Raw genomic sequence first — 11063 nt, 5'->3', positions numbered from 1 at the left:
ATGGACTTCATGCTGTCATCATTTACAGTAAGTAAGAAAGCTATGTATAAAGCCCTGCGTTTCCAAAAGCCATAGATTCCCTTGAGACTTGGCAGCTGTGGATATAACTGTGGTCCTACTCTCTCTGGATATGGGCGTCTGTCTTCAACAAGTGACAGACATAATTGGTCTAGACAAGAACCAAGTCATCTTCACCCCACTGTGGTCCTAATGATATCATAATCTGCATCATGACACAAATAAGGTCAATTTAAGACAATGTGCAATGTAATTAGAAATGGGTAGAAATCTGAGACCACAAGTGCTCTATTGACTCATTTCCACAGCCCCAGTACCTTACTTCTTGATGAGTTAGTCCAGTGCTGCCAAGGCTACGGGGGCCAGACTAGAATGAAATATTCTTGACTTCAGAAGAGAATGGAGAGAAGTCAGGAACTGCAGGAGAGAGTCTTTCTATTCTATTTTGCTGGACTGTGAACACCAGGCTCTTTTGGAGTTTTAGTTGCTGCTTAAAACAGCCACTTTAATATTCCAGTGGAATCATGGCTGCCTTTTTCTGCTGGCTCACTCTGTGTTTGGGAAACACCTTAGTCCCAGGCAAATGAGGATGGTTGGTCACCCTGTTTTTACTGTACCTGCGACTATTCGGTAAATTTTAGTTACTTCAAAATAAATGTTTTGGTAAAAATATTAGATAATTCAAGTAATAATAATTCAAGCAACCAATATAAGCATGGCTAAAGAAGCAATATGCGTTGAGTTTCTAAGCAATGGTACAGACAATAAATGGCACAGTTTCAGAAGTGACCACAGTGAGCTGGCACCATCTGAGGTGCGTGATGAGACTGAGTGAGGGATGACAGGAGTGCTGTGGTCTGAGAACTCCTTACAGTGCCCCACCCCCACCATGCAGTGCAGTGGAGTCCAGACCCTGGTCCTGGCCATGCCGCTCTCAACCTGGCTGACCTTGAACAAGTTATTTAATCATTTCATGTCTCAGTCCCCTCATCTGTAAAACAAGAATGTTGGACAGTGAATTTCCAACATTTTTATTGGCAGAGGAACCCTTTTCTTAAGGGCAGTCTCAATATTTAAGATGTAATGGAACAGCTCTAGTTGAAGCTCATGACTTCCCTGTCCCCTTGTCCTCCGAAAGTCCCTTGCCCTGTCCTCTGATCCTCCTTGCTCTGAAAGGTCCCTGAAGCTCTGAAAGGGACCTGGGTAGGGGCCTGGGAGTATTAATAAACATTCTTCCTGTTAGATGAGCAAACGGTGCAGTGTGACGTGTATGACTGTAGGTGCTTGGGATGCTGGGGGTGCCATTGGAGGGAGATATCAACAGACTTCTGGGGAGGTGATACCTCACCCAAGGTGGAAGGCTGTACCATGTTAGTGCATCAACAGAAGGGAGGGAAGAATGCTTGAGGCAGAAGGAATAGTATGCATGAAAGTTTCTAGATTAGAGAATTTAGCCAGAAGAGTCTTGGCCCAGGCAGAGAGATGCAGACTCCTGGTGGGTGGGGTGAGACACAGTTACTGCAGGGAGTTGAGAATCTTTATATGAGCTTATGTGAGAATGGCCTGAATAATAAACAAATGACACTGTAATTCATAAAACACATATTCACATAAAAACAACTTCTGCAATGCTACACAGTGCAGCTAGGCAACTCTGTTGTCCTTGGCTAGGTCGCTCCCATTTTCGGGGCACTGACAGGCTGTTGGTATTCTTTTATTTTCCCCACTTTTTTTCATTTTTTAAAATTGTTGTTTTATTATAGTTGTCCCATTTCCCCCCATTGCTTTCTACTGCCCTGCTTACCCCCTATTCCCACAGTCAATCCCCACCCCATTGCCCATGTCCATGGTGTCATTTATACCTGTTCTTTGACTAGTCCTTTTCCCTTATTTCCAACATTATCACCCTCCTCCCCTGGTCACCGTCAGTCTGTTCCTTGTTTCCATGCCTCTGGTTCTATTTTGCTCATTTGTTTGTTTTGTTCATTAGGTTTCTCTTATAGGTGAGACCATATGGTATTTGTCTTTCTCCACCTGGCTTATTTCACTTAGCACAATACTCTGCAGTTCCATCCATACTGTTGTGAAAGGTGAGATTTGATTCAGTTGCATAGTATTCCATTGTGTAAATGTACCACGGTTTTTTGATCCACTCATTTACTGATGGGCACTTAGGCTGTTTCCAGCACTTGGCTATCATAAATAGCACTGCAATTAACATAGGGGTGCATAGGTTCTTTTGAATTGGTGTTTCAGGATTCTTAGGGTACAATCCCAGCAGTGGAATTGTTGGAGCAAAAGGCAGTTTCCTTTTTAGTTTTTTGAGGAAATTCCATACTGTTTTCCATAGTGGCTGCACCAGCCTGCATTCCCACCAACAGTGCACTAGGGTTCCCGTTTCTCCACATCCTCGCCAGCACTTGTTGTTTGTTGATTTGTTGATGATGGCCATTCTGGCTGGTGTGCAGTGGTATCTCATTGTGGTTTTTATTTGCATCTCCCTGATGGCTAGTGACATTGAGCATCCTTTCATGTCTGTGGGCCATATGTGTAACATCCTCCTTAGAGAAGTGTCTGTTCAGGTCCTTTGCCCATTTTTTAATTGGATTGTTTGTCTTCCTGGTGTTGAGTCATATGAGTTCTTTATATATTTTGGAGATCAAACCCTTGTTTGAGGTATCATTAGCAAATATATTTTCCCATATGGTTGATTCCCTTTTCATCTTGCTGATGTTTTCTTTTGCTGAACCAAAGCTTTTTAATTTGATGTTGTCCCATTTGTTTATTTTTTCCTTTATTTTTCTTGCTCTAGGAGATATATCTGCAAAAAATATTGCTACATGGGATACCTGAAATTCTACTGCCTATGTTTTCCTCTAGGACATTTATGGTGTCACAACTTGTATTTAAATCTTTTATCCATTTTGAGTTTGTTCTGGTGTATGATGTAAGTTGGTGGTCTTGTTTCATTTTTTTGCATGTACCTGTCTATATCTCTCAACACCATTTATCAAGGAGGCTACTTTTACTCCATTTTGTGCTTCTGCCCCCTTTGTCCAATATTAATTAACCACAGAGTCCTGGGTTTATTTCTGGGCTCTCTATTCTGTTCCATTGATCTGTGTGTCTATTCTTATGCCAGTACCAGACTGTGTTGATTACAGCAGTATTTTGACATTGTGAATTTTCCTAAGTAATATATGAAAAGTACAACAACTGATATGTTATTTTTGGTTGAAAGCAGGATCTTATATTCAAAAAGTCATGTTCCATTGACCTAGGCATAATCTCTACCCTTCCCTTCTCTGTTAGTGTTCCCTGTTTAACGTCCTCAGGTTGCATTGAACTCTATGCCCAATAGGTAATCAATCTCATCAATAAATTCATTCCTAGGTGTTACCAAATGACAATAAATTATAATGCTATACAAATAATGCTGATACTATATAACACTAAATAGACACTTTCTACTAAATATGTATTTATGCATTTTGACAAATAATTTCTGAAGATACCCTATCTGTCCTGAAAGTAACTGATGGTTGTACCAAATAATTTTCTAGGGTAAAGATACTCATCCATCCTAGAAGGCAGATTGTTTTCCATAGTGGCTGCACCAATTTACATTCCACCAATACTGTATAAGGGTTCTCTCTTCTTAAACCCTCTCCAACACTTAACTTTTGTTTCTTAATAATAGCCATCCTAACAGTGTGAGGTGATATTTCACTGTGGCCTTGATTTGCGTTTCCCTGATGATTACTTATGTTGAGCACCTTTTCATAGAGCAGTTGGTCAGAGTACGTCTTCCTTGGAGAAATGTGTATTCAGATCTCCTACTTATTTTTAATTGGGTTATTTTTGTTTTCCCTATTGACTTTTATAAGTTCCTTATATATTTGGATAGTATCCCCTTATCAAATATGTGATCTGTACATTTTTTCCCATACCATAGGTTGCCTTTTCATTTTGTTGTTTCCTCTCAAAAATAAAATAATATAAAACTACCATAGGTTCTAGCAATTTTACTTCTGGGTATACTGTATATCTATGTATACATAATATTCCGTCGGCAGCCGTCCGTCTCGAGAGACGATGGTGTAGCTTCTTAAGAGTCTATCTGCACTGCCGAGAATGGCTGTGCAGTCCGACTCGGGAGTGACATGGTATCTGTCTCCTCCCGTGTTGAATCGACATCTTGCGATGACGCTGGAGTGTCCTCTCCAGTGAAGCTGAAGCTACAGAGCCTGGGCAGGGTGATATGGAGGGTCTGCTGTTGCCCATGCAGCAGACCCCCCCTCTCTTCACAGCTGAAGGGTCCAAGGGAAAGACGGAGTCAATACAGCTTGGCTTCAGGTGCGCCGCAGGAGTTGCCGGTGTTGACTACAACGTCAAACCGCCTTAGGGACTCCGGCTCCAGATTTTCTGTCGGGGTTTACTCCCTTAGCCTTTCCCCTGAAGAGGTATGCCGCAAGGCAGCGGAGGTTTTTTGGAGTCAGAGTTTTCCTTCTCTGATGTACCCTGACTGGAAGATCGAACCAGCGACACTTAGCTCGCAGGCTGACGCTCAATCCACTGAACCAAACCAGCCAGGGCTTATACATAATATTATTCAGCCACAAAGAGAAGGAAATCTTGCCATTTGCAACAACATAGACTGGTTCAGTAACTAGGAGGACCTGTAGGCATGTAAGCTTGAAGGAGCTGGAAAAGAGCCCGATTACCCCACATAAAAGAGGTTTGAGACGCTGGAGTGGTGTCCTGCATGGGGAATGGTGGATGGTAAGGAGAAACCCCTGTTGATCAGAGTCAGATCTACTTCAAGTTGAATAGGAGTTTATGAACTTGTACACTCTGTCTACAACTTCTTAGGAATCAGAAAGGCTAATACAAACTTAGGAGTACTTGATGTGCTTAGACATTTTTGTAGAAAAAAAAAGGGGGGGATAAGTTCAGTGTATTGCTTGGCATGGGGTCAAACTAGAATCACCTGGCACATTCAAGAAAACGGCCGTACATTGGAGGTCTATTTTCCCATCTGTCTCCTTCTCTAGACTCAAAGCGTCTAAGCTCCATGCAGTCATTGCTCCTCCTAGGCATACCACATAGTAGCTCCTCAGTAACAGGTGGCTGAATTAAGAACCTTGGTTCTAGATTAGAGCATGGAGTAGATACCAAATATTTTAAATAATCATTTTAAAGTTGGGATCATTTCGACAAGGAGAAATGGGTACCTGAAAAAAATTGAGTGATGTCTGGGACACACATTTTTTCAAGTCAGAGTCGTATCTGGCCTGGTCACAGTGATAGTGAGACATTCAGAGATGTCTATTCCACATAGTCCTTGGTAATTAAAAAAGAAGTGATGTTTCTTCTTTTGAAGGGACACCAAGGGTCCCTTCAAAATGTCCTGGTTCTCAGGGAGCCCTTGCAGGAAGGGTAATCCTGCCCCCAGAGTAAAGAGCTCTTAACCACTGAGTACTGTGGATGGAACAGAAGTCACATTTCAGTACTTGTGGTTCACAATGAAGTAGATGAAAGAGCCGTGGACTTGGGACCAGAAGATCTGACTCTGTTCTTGGCTTAGCAGGTGTAATTCTGAGTAAATTACTGATGCCATTGAACCTCACTTACCACATCTGAAACTCTCTCAGCATCACTGCAAAGATCAAAACAGAGCACATGTGGGACATGGCCAAACATATGGGCTGTAAATCTCTAAGTTATTAGTATCAGGCACACTTGCATTCATTACTTTATTCATTTATGCAGAAATTCCTAGGGCAACCATGTATAGCAAAAATTCTAAAGAACCCTATGCATAGAAAAATCATTTTTTGAAGGGTATTTTTTTATATTAGTAATTTTTAAACTACAGGAGGTGCCTCAAGTGAGACTTGGGTGAATCAGGCAGAGGAGGGAAGAAGAAGGAGCAGTTTGTTTTACAAAGCTTGCCTTACATTAGGGATAAAGAGCTGTAATGATTTATTTATTTTAAGTTCAGGTTTGTCAGGGGTCCAGTTTTGGTTAGTAGCATATTTGATTGACAGGTGACTTTGATGTCACTCCTGGCATTTTGTTTTTCTTTTTTTACTAGACCTGGAGCCTTTCTCTTTGTTTTCATCTGCTCTGACTCGGGCTGCAGGGTATGTAGGAAGGATATATTGGTATGAGATGGTTGTACTAAGTGGGTCTGAATACATTTTCTTTTCCTATCTTGTCTTCTTTCTCCTTCCATTTACTTTTAGACTTGCTTCTATTTGTTCTTTTCAGATTACTACAACATTTATAAAAATCAAAGTAATTGATATACTTGCTAAAAAAAAGAAAAGAAATTAAGCAGTAGAAGAATCTTGAGACAAACCAGACTAACTTTATTTAAAAGTCATTTTCGGAGGTCCAGCCAAGATGGAGGCCTAGACACACATGCTGTGTCTCCCTTCACAACTAAGAAGGAATACAACTACCTCAAAATGAGAGACAACCAGAAGTTCCAGAAAAATCAAGCTGCATGCAAGTCCAACAAACAAAGATATAAAGAAGAAATACTCGTCCAGACAGGTAGGAGGGGCAGAGCCAGGGTGGAGGGAACATGGTGTGGTGGTGGCAGCGGCAGCAGCAGCAGCAGGCTGGCAGAAAGCACAGTCACATGTTTTAAAAAGTCAGGAGGGACACCTGGGGAGCACTCCCAGCACCTGACCAGACTGTGCAGCTCACAGTCCCAGAGCTGGGGAAAATGAAGCCTCATTGCTTCTGACTGTGCAGACCAGTGGGTGTTAAGGCGGAGGCAGAAACTCCAGTGTCTCTGCAGAGTGTGCTTGTTTAAGGGGCCCCCATGATCTTAGAATGTCCGCAGACCCACCCACTCTGGGAACGATGGCCATGACAACAGCTTGAAGGGTGCCAGGTCCACACAGAAGTGGGAGAAGTGCCTGGAAAGGGGTGAGTACTGAGCAAGGGGCATTGTTCCCTCTCAGACTCCTCCTCCACACACAGTGCCACAACATGCTGAAACGGGTCACCCTGTGCTGACAAATACCTAAGGCATGACAGTTCTACCTAAGACACAGAGGCAAACAAACACAGGAGCCTGTCAAGATGAGGAGACAGAGAAGTATGGCCCAAAAGAGGCAACAGATCAAGATTCCAGTGGGAGAACTAAGCAACGAGGAGATAGCCAACCTAACATGCATAGAGTTCAAAATACTGGCAATAAAGATGCCCACAGACTTGACAGATATACTTAAGTACAGAAAACGCATAAGGGAAGAAGTGAAGGCTATGCTAAATGAATCGAAGGAAAATCCACACAAAACCAATGGTGAAGGGAAGGAAACTGGGATTCAAATCAATGATTTGGAACATAAGGAATAAAAAAAAAAGTCAACCAGTACAGAATGAGGAAACAAGATTTGAGAAAATGAGGAGAGGCTTAGTAACCTCTGGGACAACTTTAAACGTGCCAACACCTGAACCATAGAGGTGCCAGAACGAGAAGAGGAAGAGCAAGCAATTGGAAGCTTATGTGAAAAAGTAATGAAGGAAAACTCTCCAACTTTGGTGAAGAAAATAGACATACAAGTCCAGGAAGCACAGAGAGTCCCAAATAAGCTAGACCCAAAGAGGACCGCACCAAGACACATCATCATTAAAATGCCAAAGTTTCGAGATAGAGACTCTTAAAAGCAGCAAGAGAAAAGCAGAGAGTTATCTACAAAGGGGTGACTATAAGACTATCAGCTGATTTCTCAAAAGAAACTTTGTAGGCAAGAAGAGACTGGCAAGAAGTATTCAGGGTGATGAAAAGCAAGGACTTAAACCAAGATTACTCTATCCAGCAAAGCTATCATTTAGAATGGAAGGGCAGATAAAGTGCTTTCCAGACAAGGTAAAGCTAAAGGAGATCATCATCACCAAGATATTATTATATGAAATGTCAAAGGGACTTACTTAAGGAAAAGAAGATCAAAATTATGAACATTAAAATGACAACAAACTCAAAACTATCAACAACTGAATCTAAAAAAATAAAGACAAAATTCAATTAAGCAAACCAGAATAGGAACAGAATTATAGGTATGGGGATGATTTGGAGGGTTATCAGCTGGGAGGGTGAAGAGGGAGAAACAGGGAAATGGTGCAGGGATTAAGAAGCATAATTGGTTGGTACAAAATAGAAAGGGGGAAATTGAGAATAATAAAAGAAAGGGTGAGGCCAAAGAACTTATATGCATGACCCATGGACATGAACTAAGGGGGTGGCATTGCTAGAGGGAAGGGGAATACTGGGCAGAGGGGAGCAAAGGGGAAAAAATTGAGAGTACTGTAACAACATAATCAATGAAATGTAGTTTTAAAAAAGGTCATTTTTTATTTTATATTCACTTCAGTGGCATACGTCCCCTACAAAAGGCAAAATTAACCTTTCTCAGTCAGTGACCAAGACCCAGAGTATGACTGAATGTGATAAAACCCTAATGGTGAAATTTTTTAGTTTCTCTTAATACATTAGTTGTCTTGCTCTTGTAGTTACAAAACTGCTTCAGGTTCTTATCAAAATATTAGTTGAGTTGTAGGTTAGTAGGTATAGTAGGATCACACTGTAGATAGAAAAGTAATTGGATTTTCTTTTTAAAAATCTCTCTGCCTTTTTATTCACAGATGGGTCCCTTAACCCCCACACTGACTGGACATTCTCCATGGAATGAGACAAACACTTCTTTTGCTTTGTAGGGAGGCCCTCCATCCACTGAGCCACACAGGTCTGGCTTGAGACAGACACTTCTTGAACCTGTGACCTGAAGCACTTATGAGCCAAGCATGTGGCTTACTATGAAAGCATTGGGATCATCAAGGGTGACGCTTCCAGAAACGGCAGTCAACCGGGGTTGAGAATGTCCTGAAACACCAAAGTGAGTCCCTCAGAAAATCAAACCACTGAGCTGAGAGGACCTCAGGTGTCACCACGTTATTTCGCAATTGGAAAGAAACTACTGCTTCAAGAGGTGTCCCAAGTGGTTCCCAGTGAATCAGAGCAGTGTCAGGTCCAGAGGAAGCAGCAGGGACCTTGGAGAGAGAGCCACTCAACAGAACTGGACCTCCTTCTATTGGCTGATGCCTTGGTGCCCAAGACACAGAAGCTGCAACATGTTATAAATTGGGCCTAGAAGTTCTTATCCAACTCTCCAGAAGATCATGGGTTGAAGAGTCCCACAACTACTCTGGGACTCCCTCGGTTTAATCTTTGTCAAAGTTGAAAAGTTCAAGGAAATAAGAGAAATGTCCATGTGAAGTCATCTGACTCTCCACCCCTGATCAGAGAAGACCAGCCCAGTGTACACACGAACAGATTCAGTATTCACGGCTGCTCTTTAAGACCCCAAAATAACTTGTCAGAAATGTGCTTGGCCCTGGCTGGTGTGGATTGAGCGCTGGCCTGCAAACCAAAGGGTCGCCAGTTTGATTCCCCATCAAGGCACATGCCTGGGTTGCGGACCAGGCCCCAGTTTGGGGGTGTGTGAGAGGCAACCACACATTGATGCTTCCCTCCCTCTCTTTCTTCCTCCCTTCCCCTCTCTCTAAAGTCAGTCAATAAAATCTTTTTTAAAAAATGTGCTTTTCTTCAGAATTGTCAAGTTCCCTCCAGAAGGAAGGTTTTCTAGGGAGTCAGTGTTGTGGGTGCCCTCCTGAAAGACTTCAGCAGGAAGATTATGCTCAATCAAAGTATTACAGAGTAGGAGATAGCTGTATTTAGACCCCCATTGAAGATGAGATGTTTCCTGAGAGGCTGGACTCAACTGCAACTCATACTCACTTCTGAAGAAAGTAATATTTTAGAGGAGATTTTTAATGGATGCTATAACAAAAATATGGTAGACTGGGTGACTTAAACAACACACATTTATTTCTCATAGTTCTGGAGGCTTGGAAGTCCAAGGTCAAGGCTAGGACAGATCCAGTGTCTAGTAAGGCCTCACCTCTTGATTCATAGATGGCTGTCTTCTCACTGTGTTCTCACATCTTGGAAGCAGAGAGGGAAAGCAAGTACTCTCCTGACTCTTACCAGGGCACTAATCCCATGATGAGGACTCCACCCTCATGATCTCAACTAATTCTAATCAGCTCCCAACTAGTAACATCACACTGGGGAATAGGGGTTCAACATATGAATTTTGGGGGAACACAAGCATTCAGGCCATAACAGAAATAATTATCAGAGTAAAATATAAACTCTAAGATACTGTACAAATATTTTATTTCTGTAGACCAAAAGTCATTAGCTAATTCAAAGTAATCTTAGAAAATAGTTATTCTGAAAGATAAATGCTACAGTATTCTGGAGATATATATATATATATATATATTTCAGGTGCTTGCATTTTCCATGAGCCTGATGATTCTATTTATTTTGCTGTCTAGTATTTTGTATGGAAATAAGCATTTCATGCCTTTCAAACTGTGGAGGGTGGGGGCAGGGAACTGGATGAAAAAAGGTGAAGGGATTAGCTAAAGAACATATATGCATGACCCATAGGCACAGACAATAGTGTGGTGATGGCCAGAGGGAAGAGGGGTGGGGAGTGGGTGAAGGCAGGCAAAAGCAGAGAGAACGGGGACATCTGTAATAGTGTCAACAATAAAAATAAAGTTAAAAATATATATTTTAATAACCAAGCATTAGATAATAGAATCTTCCTCTCTGAGTGGTGTGAAGATAGAAAATGATTAATGCATTTTCATTTCATAGAATAAGCTCAGATTAGAAATTTAAAACATTTTGCCAGATCTTTATGCAAAATTTTTTCTTCTTTGAATTCATTCTCTTACCCTGGGATTTTTTTTTTTGAACTAAGTTACATGATTTGTTATAAACAGTAAAATATAATGTTGCAAAGCTATTCTGAGATACAGTGCAATTGATAGAAAAAATGTATTTTAAAGGATCCTTATAAAATTCTTATAAGATTTGGGAAGCTCAGTGATATGCCTTCCATGAGTTCAGATAAACAGTACATCTGCAAAATGAAATGTATGCACACAATACA

General features: G+C 41.4%; 1 pseudogene; it reads left to right on the top strand.

The window, feature by feature from the left end:
- Positions 1-9446, top strand: LOC150013233 (uncharacterized; annotated as a pseudogene).
- Positions 9447-11063: the final 1617 nt, after the last annotated feature.

This window comes from Furipterus horrens, unplaced genomic scaffold (genome assembly GCF_987537825.1).
Source record: "Furipterus horrens unplaced genomic scaffold, mFurHor1.1.pri manual_scaffold_4, whole genome shotgun sequence".
Lineage (NCBI taxonomy): Eukaryota > Metazoa > Chordata > Mammalia > Chiroptera > Furipteridae > Furipterus > Furipterus horrens.
Note: the sequence above shows the minus strand (reverse complement) of the source record. Positions and strands in the feature narration are given on the sequence as shown.